This window comes from Ursus americanus, chromosome 22, assembly GCF_024610735.1.
Source record: "Ursus americanus isolate L20-20 chromosome 22, mUrsAme1.1.p, whole genome shotgun sequence".
In the NCBI taxonomy this organism is placed as follows: Eukaryota; Metazoa; Chordata; class Mammalia; order Carnivora; family Ursidae; genus Ursus; species Ursus americanus.
The window spans coordinates 8,148,495-8,163,248 of NC_142148.1; the positions used below are offsets into that span (position 1 = coordinate 8,148,495).

The 14,754-nt window shown below is 48.2% G+C and overlaps 1 protein-coding gene across 8 annotated transcripts in view; it reads left to right on the forward strand.

The window, feature by feature from the left end:
- Window positions 1–6,123: 6,123 nt before the first annotated feature.
- The window catches only part of BCAS1 (brain enriched myelin associated protein 1), a 91,623-nt gene continuing 82,992 nt past the window's right edge, over window positions 6,124–14,754 (forward strand). For 6 of the 8 annotated variants that reach the window (XM_045808444.2, XM_087853480.1, XM_087853481.1 and 3 more), the window contains exon 1: window positions 6,125–6,364. The gene's annotated coding sequence lies outside the window, so the exon portion shown is untranslated. Of the gene's footprint in view, window positions 6,365–14,754 lie in introns of all 8 variants that reach the window. The other 2 variants (XM_087853482.1, XM_087853483.1) reach the window with 1 other exon arrangement.

The following is a 14,754-nucleotide window of genomic DNA, read 5'->3' on the forward strand; positions in this document are numbered from 1 at the left end:
AAGCAGGGTGGGCAGCAGGAGGAGGGGGACACTGCGGTATGGTCTCACCGTGCCCTCAATCAGATGGGGAGCTGCAGGCTAAGGCGACCCTTGACAGCTGCCCTGCTGAAGCAGGGTAACCAGGACTTTATATCACCATACCAACAAGTCATTGGAGGCTGACTGCCAGGGGAAGGAGCAAGGTCAGGGGAGAGGGCATGTTCCAGAGAGAGAAAGAACCACCTACAGCCAACCCTTTCAGAAGCTGGGGAATGAGCAGTTGGTCCTGGAGGGGTGGTCGGGGCAGGGCACCTCGGCCACCCAGTTGTCAATGCCAGAGTTGGGATTAGAACACCGTCCCTCTGTTTGCCTCCTGAGCCTCTATAAAGAGACCCTCCGAACACTTGCTTCCTCTAGCGTAGGCTCTATGCATCCACACATTGCCGATGACCATGACACCAGGCTGATCTTAAGTGAACGACTGCAGGAAGAAAGGACGGGGTCTGCCCACCACTCAGTCCCGTGCGAATACAGCTGGCATTGAGGGCTCTGCTCCCCTCGCTGTGAGAATCTCGTCCACCTGCCATATGCAAATGAAAATCAGGCCCCTGTGCAATTTGCTCTGGGCTCTCACGGGGTGTATTCTGGGAAAGTGGAGGACTTTTCCCGAAGATGTGCTCACGTTCACTATGGTTATAAGAATAAGCTAATGCATCAGGAAGGGGGGAGGAAAATGTAGAAACTATGCCTTGAGAAGATCATCTTGAATCTGAAGTGTTAATATTAATCAAGTGAAATATTTGACATAGAAATCCACACCCATCGCTTAAGACCGGGATGGAGGGGGTCACAGCTCCTGGGGTTACAAAGGCCCCTGACACCCACAGAGCCCTGGCAGACACAGTAGCTGCCTGTGTCTCTCTGGCACAGTAACCTTCTCTCTATTCTCGAAGCCTCACATAAAGAAATCTCCAGTCGGCTTCCGTCTTGTAGCTCATGTTTGCTCTAACGTGGAGGAAAAACCAAGGATGTTTACCGACAGGGCTGCTCAGGAATTCCCACCCCCCTTCCTGAAAGCAGGAAGAGAAAACGAAACAGACCCTGCCTGCCCTCGCGTCTGTATCTACCGCCTCTTATTTCATTCACTACAAGAAGGAAAACCTCCCGAGAGTCCACATGATGAGAGAAAATTATTAGCACCTCATCATCCCATATTTCCAGCTCTCTTTGCAGGAGCATTTACAGACGCTTCTGATTTAAAACAGCTTTCGGACCAAAGTCTCTCTGCAGAAGAGCGCATCAGCAAACTTGCGGGATCTGCAATTTTGTTTTATCCTAGGTTCACCGTAAGGAAGACTTGGAACAAGCTCGAAAAACGGCAGAAAAGAAATCGCCCTCCTCTTGCCACCCCCAAGAACACAATTTAACACGGAAACCATTCATTCTCATGATGAAAGGAAAGAACCCAATGCCTGAAAGCGTGGGGGTCTAACAGGGTTTGATTTCCTTGCCAGTTCGTGAAGATTCATGCACTTTCTCGGTGGCGCCTCTGGGCTGTGCTGTCCCTCCCAGGGCTTTGATCTCCCTGTAGGCTCTGAGACATTATTCTTCTCCGAGCCTCTGTTTCCTCCTTACCCAAGTAGATACCCATTGTGTGAGGATTTTAAGGAGCACATTGGATAACGTAGAAGAAAGTGATCTGAAAAATACCCAATGATGGGTGGAGGCAAAAACCCAAAGATGCGTGTTAGATTTTCTGCCTCAGCCAAAGCAGGGTGAGTGTGCAGGACCCTTGGCTCAGTGATCGAAACCATGGCTGAAGCTGGCTCTGCGTGACAGAGAGGCTACACAGAGGAGGAGGGTGTGTTGGCAAGGCTGGCCGGGAGAGGCCCCGGAAAGGCGCTAGAGAGCTTCACATTCAAATTTCCAGGGGACCCTTGGTGACACAGCGACCGACTCCAATCCAGATTCTGGGAAAGCAGTTGATTTCTGACAACTTGGTGAGTTTGTCAATATTTGAAGAGGGGTGGAGATTGTAAAGCAAAAAGATTAAGAGGCAAACCGAGTCAGGAGCTGTTGATGGCGAACACCACCTAACACATGTATGGCTGAGAAAAACTCCTTTCTTAGTGAGTTCCTGCGGTGTGAACACTAGGAATTCAATTCTTCCACCAAAACGTTCGTTCTTCTGAGGACTCACTGCTACCTCCCTCCAGTCAGGGCCCTGAGCTTGGTTGAATGCTCTGTGGTCACCAATTTAAAATTCTGAATAATTTTATCTTTGAACTTGTGTTGGGGAAGTGAAATCTGATGGGACAACCTAGTAGAACAGCCAGACCCGGCACCCTGACGATACCCCATGCTGGCGAGGACATGGAGCCACAGGAACGCTCGCTCGGTGCTGGCGGGAAAGCAAAATGGCGCAGACGCTCTGTAAGCAATTTGGTGACTTCCTACAGAACGAAACACGTTCTGACCACAGGGTCCAGCATTTGTGCTCCTTGGTGTTTGCCCGAAGGAGTTGAAAGTGTATGTCCACACAAACACCTGCACATGGATGTTTAGAGCCTCTTTGTTCACAATTGCCAAAACTGGAGACTAATCAAGAGGTCCTTAGCAGGTGAATACTATTATTATTATATTATTCAGCACTAAGAAGAAACAAGCTATTAAGCCATGAAAAGGCACGGAGGAAACTTAAATGTAGATTACTAAGTGAGAGAAGCCAGTCTGATAAGCCTACATCTTGTATGAGCCCAACTATATGATACTGAAACAGGCAAAAGGATGGGACATTAAAAAGACGTTAACGGGGGGCGCCTGGGTGGCTCAGTCGTTAAGCGTCTGCCTTCGGCTCAGGGCGTGATCCCGGCGTTATGCGATCGAGCCCGCATCAGGCTCCTCTGCTGGGAGCCTGCTTCTTCCTCTCCCACTCCCCCTGCTTGTGTTCCCTCTCTCGCTGGCTGTCTCTATCTCTGTCGAATAAATAAATAAAAAATCTTTAAAAAAAAAAAAGACATTAACGGTTTCCAGGGGTTGGGGGGGGTGCATAGGCAGAGTACAGAGGGTCTTTCGGGCGGTGGCATTATTTTGTAGGATCCAAGAGCAGATCCGTGTCATTGTGTATTTGCCCAATCCCATAAAATGCATAACACCCAGGGTGAACTCTAATATAAACTGCGGACTCCAGGTGACTATGATGTGTCCACGTAGGTTCACCCGTTGTAACAGATGTCCCACTCTGGTGGGGAAAGGTGATAACGGCAGAGGCTGTGCATGGGAGGGGTATGAGTGCTCTGAAAAAAGGGAAAGTCTTTTTAAAGAGCTGACGGTCCCTGCGGCATATCTGTGAGCAGAGAAGACAACATGATACATGCGCCCACTGTCCATTGCCTTCCATTCACACCTAAGCAGAGAATCCTAGAGGACCCACGGAGGGTGGGTGACCAGCCAGCCGCAACGTGAGTACAAGATAAGTATGTTACATCTACAGCTGAGTGTGTAAGGAAGCTGAGAGCCCTGCGAAGTCATGCTCTCTATCCAAATCGGAAATCATTTCCAATGTGCAAAGGAGGCAACACATTCTTGAAAACATGAACAACAAAAGAGCTCTGTCCTATCCTCTCTTCGTCATGTCACCTCCCTGTAACAGCCAATGTGCTGAAAATGTTGTCACAGAAAGGGAGAGATGGGGCCATCCACAGCTTCTTTTCCTTTTAACCCTTCCTTATTCATCAACAGACTGAAGGTGGAGAGTGTTGGTCGAATGTGCGAGTATCCGGAAGTGAACATCCCTGAATATGTTCGCGTGGCATTTACTTTGAGTAAGAATGAAATACATATGTTCGTACAAGCTACGAAATACAAGTTGTGTGACCCCCGAGATTCTGCCTGTGAACGCATAGCATTTAAAACCCGCATTGCATCGTATATGGATGAATGGTAAAATTCACATGAATAATTTAACATTTTAGTTTTCCCTTACTTAGAACAACTTTGAATAGCAAATGAAATACCTAAGAAGTCAAGAGAAAGAGAGAGACTAGGGAAAAAAGGAAAATGCTTTATATATATTTTTTAAAGATTTTATTTATATATCTGAGAGCACAAGCAGGGGGAGCTGCAAGCAGAGGGAGAAGCAGACTCCCCGAGGAGCCGGGATTCCGATGCGGGACTCGATCCCAGGACCCTGAGATCATGACTGGAGCCGAAGGCAGATGTTTCACCGACTGCGCCACCCAGGGGCCCCGGAAAATGCTTTACATTTTAGCACCTCGAACAGTACTTCCCCCCACTCTTAGAACAAGGGACTCCGTGTTTTCCTCTTGTACTGGCTCTGGTTTTTCACAGAGCCAGCCCAGCCTCCACTGCTGCTAAGTTAACATTGATGAGAGGCCACAATATGCCAGACACGCAGCTAAGTGTCCCACCTGGATGATGGTCCTTAATGGCCTGGGTTGCTCATACCCCCAAAGAGTAAAATGCCACCCACATGGGAGATATTGTCACAGCTACTAAGAATGAGCCAGTCCAGACAGGAAGCACTTGTCAAGCACCTGCTCTGAGGCAGGAAGGAGGCCATCTTGTTTGGCAGAATGCCAGGAGTCGGGAGTACAAAGATAAGCACAAAATAACCCAAAGGTGCTCACAGCCGGGGTAGGGGGGCAACAGAGACAGGGGAGCAGAGTGGCTGTCCACCATCACACAGCCTGTCAGTCAGAGTCGCGATCTGAACCCAGGCCTGGAGCCCAAGCCCTTGGGCCTCCGGGCCAGACGGCCTCTGTGCTTATGTTGGCACAAGTGTGTGTGTGTGGCAGATGCTTAATAATCGGTATTACATTCCGGATTTAAAGATATAGCGTGGAGCTAGAATTGAGTTTATTGCCTTCATTGTGGGGGGTCCGATTGTGAATTCACTATCTGTTTAAATAGGATGTTTGTCCCTGAAATGTTGCTTCTGAAAGGGGCTTTCTCTGGCTCTCCCTGTTTCTCTCTCTTAGCAGCCTTGGCTTTGTTTCATGATGAGGACCACACTCTGTAATTCTATGTTTATTTGTAGGACTCTGTGTTCAATTCCAGTGAGCCCAGAGGGGGTGGGGACAGGACCTCTGTTCCTCCCCATTCTAAGCCCAGGGCTATATATGGCCTGATGCTCAGCAAGGATTCATGATGGGCACTTGGGAGAGCACCGTCATGAATAAAGCCACAATAATTAGTAGTTCGCATTTCTCCTGCATGTTTTCTCAGTAACACTGAACAGTATTTGCCATGTTTCTCTTTTTGCATTGGCTGTTAGGAAGCTCAAAGCCACATCTGTGAAGCCATCACAGCAAGCCTGTAAATCCACATGCATATTTATTTCTGATCCTGGATCCATTGATGCACCCCCTCTTATTTTTCTATCTTCTTTTGCTATTTTTAATTGATGCTCCCATCTTGTTATACATATGTCCTTGTAAGACACTTTATTTATTTATTTTAAGATTTTTTAAATTTATTTGACAGAGAGTACAAGCATGGGGAACAACAAGCAGGGGGAGAGGGAGAAGCAGGCTCTGCTGACCAAGGAGCCTGATGTGGGGCTCGATCCCAGGACCCTGGGGTGATAACCTGAGCCAAAGTCAGTCGCTTAACAGACTGAGCCACCAGGTGCCCCTGTGAGACACTTTAATAAATATCCCTGCTGAAATTAAGTAAATTCAGCAGGCTGTCTTGAATTTCTAGCCTGCAGAGAAGAAGAATGCTCTTTCCAATGCCATCTCCGTCTTCAGAGCAATAAACCACCCTTCAATTACTGCTTTCCGGTGTCCAGAGCCCTTTGGGAGCGATGTTTCTGTGGCTGGGGGTGGTGCGGTGGGTGAAATGCTAGTTCCTTCCAATTAGGTGGCTCGGCGGTGGTGGAGGTGGTGTTCTAGAATAAATGGAGGTGAAAGGCAGACGGAACTGCAAAACCTTACAGAACGTGTTTTCCCTGCTCTGCCTATGGTCCCTGGTTACTGGGGAAGGGAATCAGCGACCCAGGTCAACCTGAGCAGATGCAGTGGGTGAGGGGCCCGGCCAGGATGCTTGGAGTGCCAGGGAGGCATTAGTGCGAGAGAAATCAGGTGCTCGGCGTTGATTGGAGAGGTGAGAACAGCCCCAGCATCCAGGAAGAGAACCTGCTTCCACAGGACGATCATTGGAGAGGAGGGCCCCACCCAGACTCATGTTTGCCCTGCTCTGTGTATTCAGCCCGCGGCTCCGGACGAGGAAGCAAAGGGCAGGGAGCCGGGCTCAGTTGACTGCCTAGCACGGGGCAGCACCAGCTGGAGACAAGGCACCCTGAGCAGGAGCAGCTCCAGGCGACTGCAGGGGACCGAAGACACTCCCCGCAGGGGCTCAACAGGTAACGGAGTCCAGATGAGGCTTGTTGATTGCGGCGGGCAGTGAAACATGGAAGCTGGGCATCAGAGGATTGAGTTCCACCCCAGCTCTGCTGCTAATTCACTGTGTGGCCTTGGGTGTGTGTGAGCCTCAGTTTCACCGTCTGTGAAATGGATCCAAAGATAGCTTTACCTAAATGGGTTATAGAAGGATTACGTGACCATGCAGGCCGTGTCAGGTACGAAGCCACAGAAATGGCTCCAATTTGCTTGGAACCATTGAGAGCCGCTTCAAGCCTAAGACTTGGGAATAAAAATCAGCAAATGGAGGGGTATGCTATGTGATTTGGGGACCACTGTCAGGACAAGCGTCCCCCAAAGTGAAGCTGACTTTGAGTCTGTGCCAAGGGGCATGGTCTAAGGCAGTGGACAAGAGGGAGAAGGACTCCTTGTGGGAATCTGGCTCTTTACATTGTCTTATTTAACATTCAGAGCCATCCTTCGAGGTAGGTGCTGGATTCCAATCCCAGCTGTGGGACTCCAGAAGTTGGCATTGCCCTCTGAAACTCCTTCAAGCCTTGGAGCGCCAAGGTGCTTAGAGGGTGGCTGCCCCGGGGCGGGTTGCGTCACCTCCCTGGGCTTCATTTCCTCTTCTGTAAAAGGAGCACAATGGTAGCGTTGAGAGCCAAGCAAACTCTGTGAGGGCTGAGACTAACGCATAGGGACCCCTGTGCACTTACTCAGTGCTAGCTCTTATTTCTATTGTCATCATCATCATCTCTGTTTGACAATTCGGGAAATGGGGCAGGGACAGTGGGGGAACTCCTTCCAGATCTCACAGAGGGGAGCTGAGATCTAATCCAATCGGTATTTGAGTGAAATAAGCAAGACAGACAGGTGTGCAGAATTTAAGAGACACCAAGAAACTCAGTCATCAAGATAAATTATATATATATATATATATATATATATATATATATATATATATATATATATATATTTTTTTTTTTTTTTTAAAGAGAGAGAGTGGGAAGGGTGGGTAGGGGCAGGAGAGAGAGAGAGAGAGCAAATCTTTAACAGGCTGCCCACCCACTGTGGAGCCCAACGCAGGGCTCGATCTCACAACCCCGAGATCATGACCTGAACCGAAATCAAGAGTTGAACTCTTAACCGAATGAGCCACCCAGGTGCCACAAGAAAAATCACATTTTAAAGCAATATTTAAAAATGTAAAATTAATGCCAAAACATCCGCAATGAACAAAATAACAGGTTAAGTAAAGATAGGATCAGTAACAGCATCATTGTGTTTTTTTTAAACTGTTGTGTTAAAATATATTCTTCGTCTCGATGGCTTGAGTTTTCTGGCGCCCCCTTTAAATTTTGCACGGCGGGGGGGGGGGGGGCGAGTGCCTGATTCACCCACGGTCTGTGGCCGCCTGCTGGGACCCCACGGGCTTCAGGCCCAGGGTGTATATGTCCTGCTTTGCCCCCAAATAAGCCAAGAGAGGGGCGTGCTGAAGTCATTTTCTATTTAAGGGGGAGTGAGGGAAACAGCCCGGGTCCCAAGTGATGGAGGATTCTCCCCAAGGTTTCTGAACCCCAGGAACGGTTGGTTGTCATTTTAACCAAGAAGGCACGGGCTTCCGGAGAGCAAGCGGCCCGTCAGGACCCAGGCTGGCTGGTTTCCCACGGTAGCAGACGCTCTCACGGAGGGACTGAGGGACGGAGCAGGCCCGGGGGCGGGGCGGGGGGGAGGGCATCACGTCTCCGCTCCACGCGGGCTCATCTGTCCTGCTGGAGTGACGCATTTGCTGATTGTCGCGCTGTGGGCAGCTCCTCTCACCGCTGCCCAGCACCGGGAATAGTGAAGGATGTGACAGCCTGAGTCAGCGGAGCCGGGTTCGACCCCAGCACTGCCTCTTCAGAGCTTTCTGATCTGGGGGGGACGGGAGTTACTCTTCTTTATGCATTTAATCACCAACGTCCGTTAACAAGAGCAGGACGAGCACGGCACCTGTCTTCATGGAGTTTGCATTCTAGAGGTGAGGGGACTGCGTCACTGAGCCTCAGTTTCTTCATCTGTGTAGTGGGGGACTCATGGGGTGCTGTAAGGAAAAACAGAGACAATGCAAGTAAAGTTCCTGGCCCCAGGGCCAGGACTAGGGTGAAGCAAGCAAGGCACCGAGGGCAAAATCCAGGGGTGGGGGAGGGGACGCTCATTCCCAAGTGCAGATTCTGCCCCCGCCCTAACCTGAGAGGAATGCCTCCTGCATTCTGCACCTGGGGGCCTCTCCCGGCCCTGCCTGGCTCAGAGGAAGCCTTCAGATAATGCTACCTGCTAGACTATTAGCGGAAAGATGCTTGGCACAACACTGAGTAAGTAGCAAGCCCTAAGCCCTCTAGGCACACAACCGTTTATACACACATAACTGAGTGTTCCCACCGCAAGACACCAACTACTGAGCGTTCCTGAAACTCTGGGTGCGATTTGATAAAGGTAGCTCTTTCCCTGGGCCCATACGGTCCATTCTAGGACACAGGGCTTGGGGAGCACGGTGAAGGATGGATTTCAGTCCTCACATGCCCCCTTGTGCAGGAGGCAGCCTGTCCCACCGTACAGGGAGGCCCTCAGAGTGTCCACCGCTCCCAGCACTGCGCTGGGGAACGCAGGGAAACGCCGGGTCATGGGACCAGGCAGAGCAGGTCCGGTCTCTTTACTCATTTTGATCTTGACTTTGGAGTTGGGGGGCAGAGAGCTTGCTCTGCCGGGTGTGCCAGATGGCTATGTTGGCATGGCCCTCAACTGGGTGGTGAGGAGAACCTGCAGTTTGCCTGCATTCCATGGCATTGATCAAAGGTGTTTCTGCTTACTTGGTGACGAATACTGTCACCATCGCACCATTCGGGAACCTCCCCCTTTCCATTTGACCGTCATTCAGCTCCTGGCTGACAAGGCAGCTTCAAAAATGCTTTCTCCAGGGCAGCTTGTCCTGCATTCAGGGTTGAATCCGTTCCCTGGAGGAAGGCTTGTTGTTAACCTCTAACTACAAGGTGCCAACATGAACACCAATCACTGGTGTAAAAGAGGAGGCAGGAGTTCAAGGACAACTTCCAGGGTGGCTGATTCACCCGTGGAGCAGACCACAGAGCTAATGGGATGATAGCATTCATAAGAGAAATAAATCGTATTAGCAACGACTACCGTTTTCTCACCTGAGTATGGACAAGCCCTTGCGCTAAATCTCTGCGCAAAGATCGTTGATGACCCTTCAGTTGCGCATTCCTCAAGTGTGCACTGACTTTAGATCAGACCACATTCCTTGACTGGTTATGATTTTAATGTCTTAGTGCACACACAGATATGCCATATTTTATGTTCTATGATATATCACATTACATAGAAATACTTAATAAAATAAAGGCATAACTAAAATACCCAGAACAGTGGCCCTGGTTGTCACAGAGATCACCTGGAGATCCTGAAAATGTACTGGTGCTCTGGGCCCCACCCTGGAAAATCTGAGGGATCCGGTCCAGCTGGGGCCTGGGCATGGGGATTTAAATCCACCCCCACCCCCGTTTCTCCTGCACCCACTGATTGTGGCCTCAAGGACACAGCTGGAGGTAGAGAAGTAAAAGCACTTCCTATCCGAACGACCCCTTGCAAAGACTGACCCCATGTTCTCAAAATGCTAAGGCCTCAAACATGAGTCCAATTTCAAAAACAAAACGCCCCACCATATGGCGTGGCTGGTGTTTAATGTCAGAATAGGTCATTAAAAACAAAACAACGAACACCATTGGTTCATGAAAGAAAGGGCATCACCTTCAAATTTGTTTTTCTGTTTTTGTTTTCAAAATAAAAGCAGGCTCTTTCAAATGAATACGGCTTTCTTGATGAAAAACTTCTGATCTGATTAATTTTTCTCATTTGTTGGACACTGGAGAAAACCCCATCATGGACAGGAATTATTGTCTGAACCATCTTGAGCCTCAGTTTTGCCATCTGTTAACTGGGGATAAAAGAGGCCTTGCCTCTCAGAGTCCTCGAGCTGGGTTATAGGGAGATCAGCTCATCCTACATCGCCCCGGGGACTTTCCTAGTTTTAGCATGAAAGTCCTGCCGCCCCAAACACCTTCTCTCCCAGGACAGCCCAGACTGACACTCACCGTCATGGGATTCTTCGTATGGGCCTGAATATGAGACTCCCCTGTGCATTTACTAAAAATACAGATCCAGGGCTCCAACCTGACTTTTTGGTGAGAGAATGTTGGAAATCAGAGGTGGTGCAGGATTCCTCAGCTGATTCTCACTATCAGGGAGCTTTGGGGGAAACTGCCTGCAAATCTGCAGGAGAATAATGATAACCGTAATCGTGGCTACTACGGGCATGGCGACCACGTATGCCAGGCTCTCTTCCCTGCACCTTGCATATAGTAACTCATTTAATTCTTGCAACCACAGCTTAAGGTGGGTGCTATTGTCATCCCCATTTTTAAAATTTTTTTAAAAGATTTTATTTATTTACTTATTTGAGAGAGAGAGAGAACATAAGGGGGGCAGAGAGGGAGAAGCAGACTCCTCCCCAACACTAAGCAGGGAGCCTGATGCAACGCGGGGCTCATTCCAGGACCCTGGGATCATGACCTGAGCGAAGGCAGACGCTTGACTGACTGAGCCACCCAGTCACCCCTGTTATTCCCATTTTACAGAAGAGGAAACTGAGGCCCATCAAAGCTTGGTAACTTGTCCAGGATCTCTCACATCCTTATCCTACGTGCTACGTGGCTCTCTACCTAGAATGTTCAGCACTGGGCTGACACATGGCCCGCTCTCCCTACACTTCAGATGTGATTATCATGATTGTTTTATTAGCTGTACTATCTTTAGGGCAGGGGAGGACTTGCCATGCTCGTGGCAACTTTCAACAGAAGGTGTAATTGCTAAATGTGAAACTGTTCCCTTTGACCTCCCCCAAACACTCTGACCTCGCCCTGGAGGCTGACTGTTCATTTCTGCTGATACTGACAACGGCCAATAGGTGGCAGGAACCTTTTGTTTTTGTCCCATGTAAATCCTGCTCTTTACCAAATCTAAGGAAGAGCAGGAACAATGTCACAGCACCTGTGTTATAACTGCTGGTGGGAAGCCATATTATCGGAATCCAGGTTGTCCCTGCAAAAGACAGGCGAATGCAGCGTCCTTCTTTCCGTCCACTTGGCCCTCAATTTGCCAAGAGGCTACTTCCAATGCGCAATTATCAGGAAACCAGAGCCCCAGCTCCATGGGATGAAAAGTTCTCCTGCCTGCTCACATCACACTGCTTGCAGCCCAAAGATTCTTCATGACCTCAAACATTTTTTGAAAGTAGCCCCCTAAATTGGACTGAATCCGAACTACATAAGAACAGCTTGAAAAGTTTGCAAACCCATTGGCAACTCATTTTTAATTTTGTAAAAAGCTGGACTCAGGTAGTGACGTCATCTTCTGCATGCCTATCCTTGTGTGTGGCGTTGGTCAAGGCATTGCGCCTACTAACCTCAGTTTCCTTGTCTGTAAAATTGGAATAACGATACCACTGCATTGCCGATTTGCTGCAAGGAGTCAAAGAGTTTACTCTAAGTAAAGCCCTTTGAATAGTTTCTCAACATGTGGTAATCACTCACCAAATTGTTGTTGTTGTTACTATTTTATCCTCACTGTGGTTGTTAGAGCTGTCATCATTATTTTTATACACAGTGGGTTCAAATCCTGGTCAGTCTAACTACCGCCAACACTTGGTCTCTCAGCTCCCTCAATCCCCTTATTTGCAAACTCGGAATATTAACACTCAGGGTGATCTCCAGCAGCAGTTGATGAACATTCTGGAAAAGGCCAGATAGTAAATATCTTAGGCTTTTTAGACCATCTAGTCTCTGTTTCAACTCTGCAGCTCTGCCTTTGTAGCGTGAAAACAGCCCCATGTTGACAAAACATGAATGAATGGGCGTGGCTGTCTCCCCGTGTAATTTTACTTATCGATACCAAAATTTGGAGTGCATATCATCTTCATGTGTCACAATCTATGATTCTTCTTCTGATTTTTTCCCAACCATTTATAAATGTAAAGCCCGTTCTTAGCACACTGGCCACACTGAAATAGGCAGCGGGCAGATTTGTCCCACAGCTGTTGCTTGCCCACCCAGTCTTGAGGATTCAGTATTACATTCATGATGCCGCGTTTATAGATGGAAGTGATGGTCTATTGTAAGTACGCATGTCATGGATTTTATAAATAGGAAGTCTTGCAAAATAACTAGTGTCCTGTATGTGTCCGCAAGTGCTCAGCTTTATTACCTGGTATGATTAGAAAACATATAAAATCCCCGGATCCTGTTATCTATCAAATTCCCCCAAGAGAGCAGGTGGTGCGATCTATGACCCTTTTTTGGCCTCTGAAATCTCTGATGACTCAGCGTGTCTATTACCAGGGCATGAAACCTCATACCATGGGTCAGAGGCCCGTGGGAATCCTTGGAGATGCATGGGCTGCTTTCTACCAAAAATCAAACTTCCTGGCTTGTATTCTGAAAGCTACCAGAGTTGATGAGCCCGCGGCTCCCCAAACATACATTATTTGTGTGTGTGAAAAAGAAACTTTTAGGTCTCAAGGCTGCCAGTCTCTGGAAGTTCTGAAAGAGCCTTACTTCTGAGACCAGGCATCCTCTGGGTCAAAGCCTCCCTCTGCATTTCCTGGATGTCTCTCCTGGGTGAGTTTTGGGGTCCTAATGCCCTCCTTTTGAAGGGGAGGTAGTAATATGCAGAACATTCCAGTGGTTAGGAGCGCAGGCAGCCTGTTTGAATCTTGCCTCCGCCATCATTACCTGGGTGACCTTTGGAAAGTAATTCAGCCTCAGCGTCCTCATATCTAGAACGGGATGATGACAACATCCGTTTCACAGGGGTGCTGCAGGGTTCGATAAACCGACACAGGGAGTGTGCTTGGGAAACAGCGCAGGCAAGTGCTAAATAATTGTTAACTTTTAGCATTATTATTAAAGCAAGGCTCTCGAGAGGCTTAGTAATGATGTGGGCACACGCCTAGCTCAGCGCCTGCCAGGGGAGGGGGAGTTATCAATGATTATTCCCTCCCTCCCACCAATAACGAATAATTGGCACCTGGTAAATGCAAACACCTTGGTGAGAACAGAAGATACAATGGCAGGTAAAGACAGTCCCTGGCCTCATGATGCTTACAGTGTATTGGGGAAGGCACACAGAAGCTAAGTTCTGTTTTTTTTTTTTTAAAGATTTTATTTATTTATTCGACAGAGATAGAGACAGCCAGCGAGAGAGGGAACACAAGCAGGGGGAGTGGGAGAGGAAGAAGCAGGCTCATAGCAGAGGAGCCTGATGTGGGGCTCGATCCCATAACGCCGGGATCACGCCCTGAGCCGAAGGCAGATGCTTAACCGCTGTGCCACCCAGGCGCCCTGAAGCTAGGTTCTGTTTTGCCCTCCCGGTCTGGATCCATTGTTACTTCCTTCCAGAACCACCCTATCTGACACTGCTGCCTCTTGCCCCCCTCGACTGGCTCCTGTTATATTACCAATTTACTTTTGTTCATTGGGTTAAACCCTAGGTGTTTGGGTTTAACAAGCACTTAGATATCCCTTATACCGAGCCCCACGTTGTTCTTACCACGTAACAAGCATTAATCATTGAGTCCTCGTAGCAGGCCTGTGAGGTACAGAGAGCGTAATTAACTCACACAAGGACACACAGCAAAGAGAAGCAGAGAGAAAGTTCAAGGCCAGGTGGTCTTGCTTGGGCTCTGTGCTCTTAACCACTGTACCATGCTGTCTTGAACTATCAGAAATGGCCTGGCTGACGGACTTACTGTCTTGTTTATTATCTACCCACCAGACTTTAGCTCTGTGAGAACGCACAGCCACAACCCTCGTGCCTCGAACAGCGTAAGGTACAGACTTGGTACTCAGTATGTATTTGTTGAATCAGTGAATGAATGAAAACACAGCCAAATAAATATATAATTACAAGTAGCACTAAGTGCTATGAAAAACAAAAACAACCAAAAAAGAAAAAGAAAAAAGCCAGTGCTATGAGGGTTTTTAACAAGGGATCTCTAATTTTGACAATCAAAGAATACTTAAAATTATAAGTACTATTTTAATTATCCTCATTCTAAAATCTCCTTGATACCATAGCTGTGTTTGGCTAAAAGGGAAGAAAATGTTATCTATACTGAATATGCTTTTCACGATGATAACTATTTCCTCCCAGCAGTTGAAAATTGGGATTGCATTTGACTCAAATTCTGCTGAATATGAGTCCCGAATCTTTTCTCATCCTCCAAAATAAATATTAGCAATTGACCTAACTTGGGCTCATGGTAATACACCCACAGTAA